The sequence below is a fragment of the Puma concolor genome, chromosome F2 (assembly GCF_028749965.1).
Source record: "Puma concolor isolate L17-30 chromosome F2, mPumCon1.1.hap2, whole genome shotgun sequence".
Taxonomy (NCBI): domain Eukaryota; kingdom Metazoa; phylum Chordata; class Mammalia; order Carnivora; family Felidae; genus Puma; species Puma concolor.
The window spans coordinates 16,395,757-16,411,366 of record NC_141684.1 but is presented as its reverse complement, the minus strand read 5'-3'; the positions used below and the strand labels follow the sequence as shown (position 1 = coordinate 16,411,366).

General features: G+C 48.4%; 1 pseudogene; it reads right to left on the bottom strand.

The window, feature by feature from the left end:
• Positions 1 to 7,593: 7,593 nt before the first annotated feature.
• On the bottom strand, positions 7,594 to 13,000 carry LOC147571850 (small ribosomal subunit protein uS2B pseudogene; annotated as a pseudogene).
• Between the last annotated feature and the right edge of the window lie 2,610 nt (positions 13,001 to 15,610).

The window sequence follows — 15,610 nt, the reverse complement described above, 5'->3', positions numbered from 1 at the left end:
GGGGGCATCGTGTCTTCAGCTTACTCTCGAACAACTTAAAAATGAAATTGTGTGTGTGCGCACCTGTGCACAGCTCGTGCAGGGTAAGAGAGAGAGAGAGAGAGAGAGCGAGAGAGAGCCAAGTCCCTCCCCTCCCTCCTGTGGTCAGCTCCTTCCCATCTGTTAGGCTTCGGTGTAAATCAATAATTTTCTCTACCATTTTTCCTTCATTTTTCAAAATCCTACCATAAGGTACAAACATATGTGTTTGCTGCTTAATCCTGTGAACCACTTGAACGCAAGGAAAGCATTCACCTTGATTGCCTCCACGCCCCAGTGCTCATACCCCCCGCTGCGCAGAGGTCACTTATTAGCTCTGTGACCCTCAGCAACTTATTTAACCTCTGCCTCTGTTTAACCATAAAAATGGGTTTACCTCATAGGTCATTTTGGGAATTAAGCGAGATCATTTGCCCAACTCTCATATTTACTGTCATTGCCTTCCCTTTCTTCCTGAGAGAGCCCATATGTTAGTCAGGTGCCCCTATTTTAAGTGACAGACACTGAATTGGAGCTGGTTGCAACAAAAAAAGGGAGGCTCTTTGCTGGTATTTCTAAGCCACTGGAGAAGTAGGGCAGAAGGTAAAACCAGGGACTCAAATGCCCTCGGCTGCCCACCTCTCCTCCTTCTCAACCTCTTTCTGTGTGTGTATATGTGCGTGTACAAGTGCGTGCCCATGTGTGTATGCGTGTGTGCATGTGTGTGTATATGTGTGTGCACGTGTCCTATCTCTGCTTCTCCCTGTGTCACTTTTACTCTCTCAACTGCCTACCTTTCGTGGGTGGGAAACTTGTCTCTGCAGCTGTGGCTCCCATTGTAACTTCCTTCCGGTGAGAAAGGACGCTTCTGTTCTCCTAGCTCCAGTTAGAGCCATCCCAGGGAAGAGCTCTGACTTCCCTGACTTGAATCGGTGACACTCCCCTGACTCCTAGGGTCGGGGAGGTCGAGACATACAGCTCTCATTCAGATTAGGATAGGCTGGGGACAGTACTCCCAAAAGAAGGGGATGCATTTCCAAGGAGGAGCGGAGGGGTTCTGGGCAGAAAAAACAATGATGTTCACCATGAGAAACGCAATATAATACAAAGTGGGGCATGCGTGGCATAGGGATAATTACAACTGCCTCTCTGAGCGATTTATGTGTCTTTGTCTCTGCAATCTAGAAACAGAGACAATGCCTTAATAATCATTCTTTCCCCTGTATCTAGCACTGTCACATGTACACGGGCAAGGAGTAAGTGTCACCTAAATAAAGGAAGGAACAGCGTAAGCACCATAGCTTTCTTCCATCCCTCTTGGTGCTTGCGATCCTAGTCTGGGCAAACAGTTGCATAATGGCCTTCAAAAAGTCTCCAAGAACTCTGGCTTCTCTCTCGTTAGTTATTTACGTCTTAGAGTGGTCTCCCTGAGGCTTGCCCAGTCTCCTCTGCCTCGCTTGGCTTCTTCCATGAGTTTCCACGTTCCTATTTATAAATCTCACTTGAGCCCAGCTCTCTGGGTCTCATTCTCTCCTCACTCCCTGCCTTCCTCCTACGGGCAGAATGCTTTGGTTAACCTGGAATGGCTCTCAGAGGAGGTACAGCTGTTCATACCAATGTCTTGTGGCTCCATCCAGTTCCCTGCCAAAGAGGCAGCAGCCTTTCCAGATTGCCTGTTTGGCTCCTGCCTCAAGGACAGAGGGTCACTTAGCAGCTTCCCTGTTTCATGTATGGAAAAGTCAAGAGGCTGCGAGAGGAAGTAATGGGGCTAGAGTCCCAGAGGTCCAGACTAACTCAGTTCCGGGCTTTGCAAGTTCCAGTCCTTAGGCATGGCTAAGCCTTGGACACCTCTCCTCAACCCCTAGGAAATAAACTATATGAGACTCTTAAAAATAGAGAACAAACTGAGGATTGATGGAGGCGGGGGGGTGGGCTAGATGGGTGATGGGGATTCAGGAGGGCATTTATTGTGATAAGCACCGCGTGTTGTATGTAAGTGATGAACCACTACATTCTACTCCTGAAACCATTATCGCACTGGATGTTAACTAACTAGAATTTAAGTAAAAAATTGAAAAGAAAAAAAAAAAACAAAACGCTAGAGATAAAGTCAGCCACCTTAGGCTGACCACCCAGGCTATGTGGGGTGCTGGGACACTGCAGTGATCAGACCAGTTCCTGTCCTTGCAAGGCTCATGTCCCCGGCAGGCAGCTGGGAAGGAAAATCATTAGTACGATGGAGTGTGACGTACCCAGGTTTCAGGCCACGAGCTGCACAATATAGAAGAGATTAGAATGCTCTGCACCTGCAAAGACCTTGGTTTGACTCCAGAAAATCCTCCAGGGCTCATTTACCGAGTACCCACTCATAGAAATAACTAAAGAAAATCCTTTAAAGTTATTATTTATAGTCATAGCAATTTTTAAGCTGGAGGAATCTTGAAGATAATCTGATCCCAAACCCTGAGTTCACAAGGGAACAAACCAGACCTATAATTACACAATTAAATAACTGCTGTGGTGTGCAAACTGCCCCCAAAGATGTCATCCTAATAATGCATATCATTTTCTGTTGGAAAAAGGAGAGAAATTAAACATTTATGCATAAGGCCTTGAACTACACATTCAAGTTACCGTTGTAAATGCGTACTGCTGTCACATTTAACTCTCCCAATAAGGACGTGGGTGTTTTTATTCCATTTCCAAAGGAGGAAACTGAAGCACAGAGACATTAACTGACAGCCCAGGGCCACACAGCTGATAAATGACGGGTTGGGGATTTGAACTCAGGCTTACTTATTTCCAAAGTCTCTCTTCCTATGAGAATGGACAGGTATTTGAACTACTGTCAAAAAACCTGGCTCCTCTTTTTGAATCTACCGCTAACAAGTTACGTGAACTGGGAAAGTTCTTTTCATTTTATTGGGACTGAGTTTCCTGTTCCATAAACAGAATTGAGCGGGGTCAGCGATGGCAATATATGAGCCACCAATGGCCACCCTCCCATCCGCTGCCCAAGGCAGATACGACTATATGATCAAGGCTCCATTTCTCCCAGAGCTCGAATTGAGTCACGCAATCAGTAGCAATTTATACAAAATAAAACTTATTTGCCACCCTCTGGCTCTATGAGCTCTCAGACCTTTGCCAGTTCTATTTAGTCTGTGCACTCTGGCCCTGGATTTTTGTCATTTCTCCGCAGTGCCGGAAGACAAATGGGAACAGCTTATCTGCGATTCTGCAGAAACCGCCAGAGGCAGAGCCCTACTGTGCTGGCTGTTGGCAGAGCTGCGTGCAGAGCTCCAGAGCCGAGGGTCTGCTATAAGTGTGAAGGGTTACAATTCTGCTCCACATGATGGAAATCTTCCCTTGTGCCTGACGTTTACTTGGATGTCACATCGCGCTCTCATGAAATGAACCTCTATTGCTGAAATGGCTTAGTACCTACAATAAGGCAGCCGGAGAGGTATATGGAAAAACACTGCCGTCCTCTCACGCTGACTGGCACACCAGCCAGAGGGATGGGGTGGGGAGGTGATGCGGGACAGTCAGAGTTATCTCTACTGAAGATATCCAGAAGTGCCCAGCTATGTCAGGTGGTTGAGCCTGGGACAGGAGGTGACAGGAATGGAACATCAGAACAACACTGACATCTGACGCTAAGCTGACAAGTGACATCGCATGCCATGTGCTGGGGACAACAGGCAGTGTGCAGATCTGAGGGAGCAGGTGCACCTGGCCAAGTCACCAGGTTGTCCAGACCTCAGCATCAGGTCATCCCAACAGCCACCATGAAAACTCTGGCAACAGCCACCATGAAAACAGAAGTGGTCCATTCTTCAAAGTGTGTATCTGAGCGCAGTGTCAGACCCCATTCCCAATCTTGGCTACTCGACGGTGGTAGTTACTAGAAGAACCCACGGAGACTCTTTAGGTGACTCAGAGAAAACAAACCACTGTCTCCAAGAAAGAGAAATCCAGATCTGCCCCCACCTCAACTGCTCTAACTCAGCAATTCTCCAAGTGTAACCCTCCAATCAGTAGCATGGACATTTTTTGCCATCCCACCACATCGATAGTGTTAATTTAATATGCTTCCGTTCTTACAAGGGTCCACGTTGCGTAGTGAGAAGCCCCAGCCCAGGAGCTTGGTAGAAATGCATTCTCTGCCTCCACCCCAGACCTCCTGAATCAGCGATGCCGGAGTAGGGCCCAGCGGGCTGTGTTTGACCCAGCCTTCCAGGTGGCTCTGATGCCTGCTGAAGTTTGAGAATCACTTCCCCCGCTGAACAAGCTGACCTTCCAGAGCACGGGGAATTCCCCCTTCCCTCCCTCCACCCAACTCCACTCCAAGGGGGAAACCTCCCCTCTGGTCCTGGGCCCCCGAGGCAGGTGTGAAATGGTCTGGCCTCAGGACTGGGCCATCCCTGATACTGGAAGATAGGTCACTGTGGCCCGGGGCGTACTTGTGGGCTTAAAATGATAACATAAAACCTGTACGTGGGAGGGACTGAGGTGAAAGGAAGAATAAGCCTCCCCTTAATCTCCTTACTGTTCAGCCATTATAATCCTATAATTACAACCAATAAGCCAATAACAGCTACCATTTACCTGGATGTGGTCACGAGCCACGCACTGTGGGGAGCACTTTACACGTACCATCTTTCAGCAAATTTCGAGGGATATGGCTTTATTTTACAAAAGAAGAAACTGAGGCACAGTGAGTTAGACATCTCATTGGAGGGCATTCAGCCCTTCCTAAGTGTCAGAGTTGGGACCTAGCCCCACATCTGTCTGACTCTGAGTCTTGGCCACGCTGCCTTAATCCGATCGCCAGTGTCCCTTACCACCACCAGCCCCACAACACTCTTCATCACGGTTGATGTGGGGCCAGAGGAAGACCAGGAGTGTGAACTTCCCTGCACTTCCACGGTAGTGCTTTCCACTAGCCTTTTTAAATACTCATCCTCTGCGGCCCGGTCCTCGCGAGGGCACCCCTGTATCACACTGATTCCCTTGGTGGTTTCAGGAGCCCACTCCTATCTGTGCACGGTCCAAGGAGAAACCAGGGTTTAGCCCCAAACTGGCTCTGCTGCGAGTCACATTATGACGACATCCCAGGGGGATGTTCCTGCTAACAGAGACAGTCGGACCCCGAGGCACACCCCTTCTCCAGCTTCCCATTATCACAGGAACATCTCTGCACCCTTGCCTCCTTCTCCTGAGGGAAACGAAGGCCCTGTGTGGTTGCCCGACCTGCCCACGGAGGCCAGGGAAACAACAGAGCGAGAACCAGACTCCAGGTTTCTGAATTCCCAGCCATTCTCTCGCAAAGCATTGTTGCTCTGGGAAGAGAGCTGGGAATCCCGCGTCTGGCTGCCTGGGGGGCACAGCTAAAGGTCAGAATTGTCTCTTTGCCAGCCAGGGATGCTCGCAAGCTACTACGCATCGCTCTGGCTGCTGCTTAGAGAAAAGCAGCCAATGGTTATGGTGGTTGGACACAGTGAATCTAGAACCGGGCAGCCTTGGCTCAAATCCCAGATAGCAGTGTACCTGTGGCCGAGTTACTTAACCTCTATTGAAGCCTCAGTTTCCTTACCTGTAAAATGGGGTAACACCTTCACGAGGTTGTTATGAGCATGATCTGTGTTATAGTTGGCCCTCTTCGTGTGTTTTCTCCTTGGATCTTACAAAAACACTTTGAAGTAGGCATTATTATCCCTATTCACATGAGAAGAGACAGACACAGAGCTGAGAAATATCCTGCCCCAGGTCACACATGGCAGTGATTTAATAACTCTTACTTTGGGCCAGGCATAGCAAAACGGGGTAGCTATATTTGTCTCTAATTTAACAAAAAGTAAGGGCTGAGGCACAGAGAGACTGAGCTGCCAAGATCATAAAGCTAGTAAACGGCAAAGCCACAGTATAGACCAGGCAGCTTCAGAACCAGCGCTCCTGACAGCCATTGTCACCCCATTTCTCTGTCCCCCCCATGCTACCCAGTAACGAGCTGTGGAATCGGTCATTTCATTTTCATGGGAAAAGAGGCTCTTCTTAACTTTAACAGCTTTGGTCACCCGAGGAAGAGTTCTAAATCACATCATCATCAAATAAGGGAGTTCTAACAGTCCAAATAAGAGCTGAGTGTCCAATTAGAGCTGGGTGGCTCAGGAGGGCACTATTGGCATTGTTTGAGATGGTTCTTTGCTGTCATGTGGTGATCGAACTGCAGGCGCCTTGCAGGACAATCAGCACCCCCCCCCCACACACACACAGAATGCCAGAGACCCCCTCAAGCCAATGTAATACCCCAAACCCACCCCCCACGACTTTCACAGGGTTTCTGGGAACAAGGGAGGATCCTGCCCCAGGTGAGAACCAATGAAACGGAGGGTTGCCCACTTCTCTCTCCTCTTTGCAAGAATTCGGTTCTCCAAGGAATCAGGAGAGAGCAGAATCGAACCGGGGACAGCCACCAGTAGGAGAGTAAGTACTAAGTACCAAATGGAGTGCGGGCAAGCGCCAGGCTAGGGAGGAAGGGATGCTACCCAGGTTCACGGTCAGGGCCGCTCTGTGGCAACAACCTCCTCTGCTTGGAGGTCAGGACAGAGGAGGAGGCAAAGTGGAGAAGGGGTGTCATGTAAGTGACATCCTTAGCTGTTCAGTGGCTGGGGGAAGGCTACATATGGCAAGGCTGGGCACAGGGGGAGAGGCCCCAGGGGTGGAAGTCAGAATGCCAGACCCGGGTAAGCTGTGGCACCGTGGTCAAGTCACCTACCCTCAGTCCTCAATTTCCCCAGCCGCCTACTGAGAGCGGCCTCCCTCCCCACGTCCCAGCTCAAGGGACATCAGGAATGTGAGGGCACCCAGAACAATGAATATCTCTGTCTGGTAGTTTTCTTTGTGTTCAAGGCAAGTCGCTGGGCACTGAACGCCATTTCCTTTTGAATATCTGTCACCATTCATAGAAGAATGAACTGTTTGCCAGGCCCACACTCAATGATTCATCTGTCCCCCTGGGGACACCGAGAGAGTACTTCCTTCCCTGGTCAATCACTGCCAAGCACCAAAAACCTCGAGGGCGGTGTGCCTGGGGTGCCCAGAGAGCAGGGAAGGAGCATGTGACCAGGCACCAGGCAGGCTCTCGGCCTTTGCTGCCCCTCCATTGTGAATGCCGGGTCGGGGGTGCCTGGCCGGCTCAGTCGGTAGAACACGCAACTCTTGATCTAGGGGTTGTGAGTTCAAGCCCCACACTGGGGGTAGAGCCCACTTAAAAAGAAAAAAAAAAGCAGGCCAGGACGTAGCCATAAGAAGCATTTTAGGGCACTGTTGTTCAGGATACGATACAGGCTCCGGAGTTCTACAGAACTTCAGGGTGTATGTGTTTCTTTTTGACAAAGGAAAGAGAACACTACAGGCTGAGCACTTATATGTGCTAGACGCTGTGCTAAGGGCCTGAGGCGCGTTTGTCTCATTTAATCCTTGCAGCAGGACGGGTGGGAGAAATGAGAATTAAAGAGTTAAGAGATTTGCCTAAAGCAGTGCACCTCATCGGTGCGCACGGCAAACAAAATAATGCCCCCTCACCACATCCACCCCCCAACCCCCAGAATCTATGACAATGTTAGGTCCCCTGGAAAAAGGGAATTCAGATTGCTGCTGGTGGGGTGAACGTAAAATCTCATGGCTTTAAAAGCAGGAGATTATCCAAGTAATCTGGGTGGGCCCAATGTACTCACAAGGATCCTTAAAAGTGGAAAGGGAGGCAGAGGAGGAGAGGAGGAGAGAGGGGATGGGAGGGACTGAAGGGGAAGCAAAAATAAGCCTCCCCTTATCTCCTAACTTACTGTTAGGAGAGAACCCCTAGAATCCCGTAATGACAGCTAATAATAGCTACCATTTATCTAGAAGTTGTTATGAGCCAAGTGCCATGGTGAGTACTTTACATATATCATCTCCCAGCAAAATTTGAGAGATGTGGCTTTGTTTTACAAAAGAAGAAACTGAGGCACAGCCAGGTTAGACACCCTGTGCATCAAAGGTCAGACCACTAGGGCAGCACCTCGCCAAGCTGCTGATGGCCCAGCCACTGCCTGTGGGGGCTGAAGGCAGCTATGTGACCACTCCTCCCAAATCCTCAACGCACACAGGGCCACCAGCTACAGTGCCTTCTGCATCATCCCCGGTCTTCACAAATCCCAACTGGACCACTTTTCAGCGATACTGATTCTTTCTGCACTACACAAGCTTTGGCGAGAGGAGTTTCTTTTTGATTCTCTCGGAAAATACGTTTAGGGAATAATTTTTATGTAATAATTGTACTCCAACATTTTTCTATGTCTGTGATTCTAATTTCTTTCTCCAAATTATGCCAAGAGATTTCTGGCATCTGAACCCCATTTCATAAGAGCCACCTTTGAGAGAGAGTTCCGTCAACCAACTAACCAGCCAATTAGAATCCATCATTGAAGCTCGCGCGTTGAACCACGGATTGATGACCATGCTTCCTTCGTTCCCCCTCAGGTCCCAAAGTGGGACCTACAGAATCGTTTTCAAGTGGAATATGAGTGGTGGTTTCCCACAGTTAAGCAGAGGAGTTGAGCTCAGAAACTCAGTTCTTCTCCGACTTTGTAAGCTCAGTGTTTCGGAATCATTCACTGCCATCTGCCTTCACAGCCTCCAGGAAACAAGGAACAGGAAAGGAGAGAACAATGGAATCCATGGACCAGTGGGTTGCCCCCTCAGCTCTGCCTCTTAAGAGTCTCTGAACAGTTACTCAACCTCTTTGGTTTCAGTCTCCTCTACTTTACTATTAGGCTGAATTCGATGGTTTCTAAGGTCCCCTACAAGGCAGACCTACCCTAATTCTCCAGGGTACCATGCCCTGATACCTAATCTGATTTGGTCCCATTTATTTAGAATATAGTGATTCACTCCCAGGCCCAGTAGCTCAGCTAATTAGCTACCACCCATCATATTGCATGGGTATATGAGTAGTTGTCTAGTATATTTACAGATACATCCAAGCCTTGTTTTGCCTGAAGAGTCAGAGATACCCCCAAATATAGTGACTTTTCATCAGAAAGAGAAAAGAAATTCTAGTAGAGCAAAATAATCACTAAGAATCTATGCCCTAGTCTCCTTTATCTGTGTATTGTTATCATTGTTCTAGTTTAGTATTAATGTTAATCTCTTACTGTGTCTAATTTATAAATTAAACTGCATCATAGGTATAAATTTATGTATAGGAAAAAACAGGGTATATAGAGGGTTCAATACTATCCATGGTTTCGGGCATCCACTGGGGGGTCTTGAAACACATTCCCTGTGGATAAGGGGAGATACTATATTATCATTTTCTGCCATGTGCTGAGCACCAACTATGTGCTAGGTCTGTAGACACTGAGTATACTTCATCTCATTTATTTCTCACTAAGACTGTGGAGATAATGATTTCCCCCATTTCAAGGATGGGCAAACTGAGGCTTGGAGAGTTTAGGCTGACTTGCCCAAGGTGCAAACATTGGTGGGCGGGATAGGTGGGATTCCTAACATACTCTATTTGGCCCCAAAGTGAGTGTTGTTTACGGACGTAGATCAGACATAGTGTTGGCTTCCTTCTCCATTTCCTTTGTTTACAACAATTATCCAAGGTTTGACCTCACCTACCATTTTCTCCAGATTGACCTCACCCAGTGGTCCAGCAGTCCAACAACTGACCTTTTCCAGGCACTTCCCGCATCCTACTTATCTCTCCATTCCCTACCCCACCCCCAGACCTAGTTCCCAGCAGGTGTAAAATATATGCTCGCCGGCATGCATCAGTATTCCAAAAACGTCCTCTGCAGTGAATACCATGCTGATGAATTTTGATGAAAGAAGTCTTTTTTAAACATCATTTTAAGATAGAAAAATGGGCATTTGTCATACTGTCCATTATAGACATCATCAGCTAAGCCTCTTTTTTTTTTTTTTTTTCTGCCCCAATTTGAAAAGTTAAGTTTGATCCGTTGGGATGGCCCATACATTTTGAAGCGATTACTATTGCTGTGATCAGATTACTCCCTGGGCATATACTCAAGCACAGGAGAGTGAAATGTGATTAGTACCCACATTCCCTGCCACCCACCTGCTTATCAGTGTCTGGATCCATCATGTTAATGAGCACAATCACGACTGATTTGGTCCCTGAGGTTTATTGCATAGACTCTGGAGTCCTGCTGACTCAAATCTTGATTCCCCCAGATTCCTAGGGAGCTCTGGAATACTGACAAAAACAAAGGACCGAACAGCAAAGCAAATCCTTGGCTGTCACACACTTCCTTGCCCAGAGACCTGTCACTCTGTCTTCTGGACACCTTTCCTTGGTTAATATTAGGATAGAATTATGGGGCTCAAACAAAGCATCTGATTGATTCATTGTCAGCCAAGAGGACAGTCTCTGGGGTGAGGCTCAGGGCTGCTTCTTGGACTTACAACTTGGACACTTATCTGCTAATGTTTTGTTTTGTTTCTCTGATATAACGGCAATGTTGGATCAGAAAATGCCTGTAGACTCACATGCCAACACCTACGTTCCAGCTAGCACATAATCACATTTGCATTGTTTTCCCAGTGGACATTTTTGCAGTTAGGATGTTTTCTGTTTAAGGCTTTTAGTAAAGCCCAGACTCAGAGCTGAAGAGAACTCCGATATTCCTACAATTAAGTTTTGTAGTTTTTTTTAAGTTTATTTATTTATTTTTGAGAGAGAGAGAGAGAGAGAGCACGCAGGAGAGGGGCAGACAGAGAGAGAGGGAGAGAGTCCCTAGCAGGCTCCATGCTGTCAGTGCAGAGCCCAGTGTGGAGCTCCAACTCATGAACCATGACCTGAGCTGAAATCAAGAGTCGGACGCTCAACCCACTGAGCCATCCAGGTGTCCCAAGCTTTGCAGTATTACATCCAGTAGAACTCCCAAAACATCACTCATTCCAGCAGTCAGCCCAGCTTCCAGAACATAACCTGAATCCTCCCTCCTGTCCTCATTGCCAGCACTGCTATCCCAGCCCAGGCCACCATCATCTCTCACCCGGACCACGGTCGCTGCCTCCTAAGTGGTGCTTCAGCATTGCCCCCTGACACACCAGCCAGAATGTTCTTTGAAAGAGATAAACCCGATTGCATCACTCCTTTGTTTAAACCTTCTAGTGGATTCCCACCGCATTTAATTTCTTTTATGTTTTAATTTTTTTAGAGACCTTTGTTTTCCATCAACCTAATTTCCATTTCGTTTGCCCTTGTGAAAGAGCAGCTTAGGACTACTCGGTGGTTGTTCCTACCCATTCGGTGGCCTGAACAGGGGAAGCTGCGGACCAGTCTTTAGGAGGGAACTGCTGGGTGGGCACAAAGGGCACCTGCATGCCTTCAGACCAGCCTGACTTCAGGTTGAGTAGCAGTGAACTCAGCAGCGGAAGCAGTCCATTCACCCTGAAGTCCCTCCATGATCACAGCCTTTTTGGCAGTGGCCTGCTCTTCCTTTTCAACCCCTTCAGGATCTCTTTAGAGAGGGGGCACGACCTTCCTTATGGGTTCACCAGAAATGGTGCTACGCATGCGCGGAGCTCCCCAGGACAGCACCCACCCCACCAGACCCACCGAGTGAGCTCCCTGGTTGCAAGGGATGGCGATGCCCACGTAGCACAGAGGAGAGTCTGTGTCACACAGAGCAGTGTGTAGGTAGGTTAACATAAGACACCTCTGTGAGAGGCTGGTGGTCAGCCCTGGGCTGAACGACCACACAGAAGTCTCGGCTCCCAGGAGGCTGCCCGGGTCTGGTTAGTGAAGTTTCCAGGAGCATAGCGGCCGGCAATAGGAGTGGCTCCAGCAGCAGCAGGAGACTTCAGCCCAGCTCGCTGGCCAGTATTCCCAGATGACCTGATACTGACATCAGCTGGGTTTTCAATGGCAACAATGGCAGGAGCTGCCAGCAGCAGCTTCTCCCAAGCTTCACTTTTCCTTCTGTAGATGTACCGTTCCATTTGAAAGCCAAGACCCGTGCCACCCAAGTGGGTTCCTGCTGCAAGAGATTTCAGAGCATCCTCCTTTATTTTCAGGACATCAAGAGCTCCGGAGATGGTGAAAGTTGCCCTGAAGTTACAACCTGAATGCAGAACAACGCCGAATGGACTCCTCCCCGGGTAGCGTGGAAAGGGATTCCCACTGCATTTAAACTAAACTCTAATCTTGCCGTGGCCGAGAGAGCCCTAGAGGTCCGGCCCCTGCCTCCCTCTCCGACTTCACCTCCTCCTACTCCTCTCCTTGCTCTCTGCCCCAGACTCACAGCCTCTGGATGTCCCTGCAACACAGCGAATGTGTTCCCCACCAACAGCCTTCGCCCTTGCTCTTCCCTCTGTCTGCAACACACTTGTCCCTGTCCTTACGATAGCTGGCTTCTCCTCACCCTTCAGGCCCACGCGTCCAACTCCCTGTGACTTCTCCCTGAGCAGTCCTCCTCACCCCCATCAACGCTCCATCATGGCACCCTGCTTTCCTTCCTTCACAGAACGTCCCACTACCTGCGATGATTGTATTTATTGTCTGCTTCATTTTCTAATATCTCTTCCCTCTAGAATGTGGGGTCTTTGTCCTGTCGGTGACGGACCTTTCTCCAGAATCGAACACAAGATCTTGCGCATACCAGGCGCTCAACACATTTGTGTTGAATGAATGAATGAAAGAAGCTGTTAATTTGCGGTGTGGAAAGGTTTCCTGGAGGAGATGACCTTTGGTCCGATTCTGGAAGCAGGAAGGGGTCTCAGGCCAGGTGCACAGGGCGGCAGAGGATGTGGAACAGGGAAGAGATATGTAATCCATGCCAGGGGGCACCGTGAGCCAGGCCTGTGCAGTGTGTGCTGAGAGCATCCAAGATGAAATGACCCAAGCTGGGCAGAGGGTTGGAGGGAGGCTCCAAGGAGATGTTGCTTGAGTTGAGCCTCAAAGACTGAAGATAGAGCTCACAGACAAAGACCAGGAAGAGGCATTTCGGGCAGCGTAAGTGTCCTGGACCAGGCAGAGTATGGAAGAGAATGGTGAGAAGGTGCCTTGCCTGCTAAGGAATCGGGATTTTTTCCCCGAGACTATAGAAAATAGAATGCTGTTTTCACCAACCCGTGGAAAGTTAAACAAATAAACACTATCGCCGAACAATAAGCAACGGGACTCTGGCAAGAACCACAAGGATGAGTTAGGAAGGTTTGAATAGATCTGATTTAAGCACACATTCAAATGATTATATATGCACGTCCAAAACATATTGTTTTTTTTTTTTTTATTTTTTTTTCAACGTTTATTTATTTTTGGGACAGAGAGAGACAGAGCATGAACGGGGGAGGGGCAGAGAGAGAGGGAGACACAGAATCGGAAACAGGCTCCAGGCTCTGAGCCATCAGCCCAGAGCCTGACGCGGGGCTCGAACTCCCGGACCGCGAGATCGTGACCTGGCTGAAGTCGGACGCTTAACCGACTGCGCCACCCAGGCGCCCCCAAAACATATTGTTTTTATAACATTCGTTTGTTCGAATGGCTTCATGCATGACCAGATGTGCACGCTCTGACAGGCTTCTCTGCGGTGAAGGATCAGATATTTAAATTTCTAATCTATCGTACTCAATACTTTTGTAAAATACAGCAAAAATGGCGTGAATGTCAAACTGCAGTGAATGTTCCTGAACGCTTCTGCTCAGTTTCTGTATTTCCTCCTGGCCTGGTCAGAAGCACGTGGTGAGCCAGCTCTGATCCATGGGCCACACGGCCCAGCTCTGATCCATGGGCCACATTCCATAGATTGAGGAATGTCACGTTGGGCACATTTTGGCTTAGAATTCAGCACACACCCTCTGACCCACCAAAAATAACAAAAAGAATGTCTTGAATTTATAGATCCAATTTTATGAATGTTTGTATTTCATTGAGACATGTTCATGTTCCAGTGCCCCCGATCGATCTTCGTTGTACATACAAGGGTCATGTTATTCAATCTTAGTGTTTATTTTGCACGGGATGGTGAAAGTGGCCCAGGCTGTGATAATTCAGGTCTTACTAGATCAGATTTTACTAGACAGAAATTCTATGAGCTTCAGTATCGTCCTCTGGAAAAAAAAATGTGAGAAATAACACTTTCATTTCAGAATTGTTTCGCAGATTAACTAACGTATGTGAAGCACCAGGCACATAGTAGGTGCTCAGTAAATGTTGGGCCCTTTACCTGATTCATTTCATTCCTTGTCGTACCTTTAGCCGTGGGCTGGAGGAAAAGAGTGGTGCTGTCTCATCCGATAGCCTTTAGTTATAAGAATTGTTGGAGTCTGTCCTCAGACTGTTTGTGCTACACCCACCGCAACAAATCCTTCATCCTAAGCAATTACAAGCAAACGCCTCGTTTGCAGCGGAGCCAACCCTGTCTGCTCCCAATGCAGTTGGGGTGATGATAGCTCTGGAACCTCATAAAGCTATCCTGCCTAGGTTGTCCTCGAGCACTTTGAACTGAGCTGGCTGTAGAAGAGAGCTCCCTTCGGCTTTTTCCCTTCCTTTGAGCTTGCATTAATTACTCCTTGAGCTGAGTTTATAGACCAGAGCCGGATGTGTAAGATCAAAGGGAAACTGGGCCTCAGGGAAGGAAATGGAAATTGCCCCAAATGCCTTCAGGCGACATGAATGGCAATGTCTTGACAAGCAGGGCCTCACGGGGGCTTTGGCAGCATCTGGGCAGACTCTCTTCGGATTGCCCAAGAGGACAGAGGGCTTGCCAGACCAACACTGGCTGACAACATCCACCCTGCATGAAATATGTGCTTCCTGGCTGCCTTACCAGTCTAGGCGGAAGGTATGGGAATTACGGAACCACCATGAAAACAGTCTTTGGCTCTGAACAGCGACCAAGAGCATCTCTGAACCCCAGCCCTCCTCCCCTTCTCCATACCCTGCCAAGCCCTGCCCTGGCAGGTTTGAGGGGGGCCCTGGAAGCTGCTAAAGGGCCCCCTGGGATTGTTCGGCTTCTCTCTGCTCCATGCTGGTCCCCGCCTGCTCTGTTCTCTTTTCCCTGACTCCCCCTCACGATGAAATGGGCCGATCTTGCAGTACTTCCCAAGGTACTGATAAAAGCCAACAAGAAAGAGTCCAACACATCCTGGGTCTAATCTCAGCTCCTCCTCTTACTAGCCCTGTAACCCCAAGTCTCATCTTCCTCACTTACAAATGATGCCTGTGACAATGATGCCTGTCTCATGAAGTTGTGCAATTGATCGATAATGTGTTGTAGCGCTTAGTGCCGTGCTTGGCACAGAGTGGATATTCAGTAGATACTCTTATTATTCTTGTTGTTATTGTTATTACTAACAAGCAGTTGGCATGCCTGTTCCCAGACCATCAAAGGTATATTAGTTTCCCAGGGCTGCTAGAACAAACCACCATAAACTGGATGGCTTAGTACCATAAACTGGATGGATGCCTTAGTACTATAAGAATGTATTCTAGAGACCAGAAATCTGAAATCAAGGTGTCAGCAGGGCCCTGCTCCCTCTGAAGGCTCCAGGGAAGAATCTCTTCCTTGCC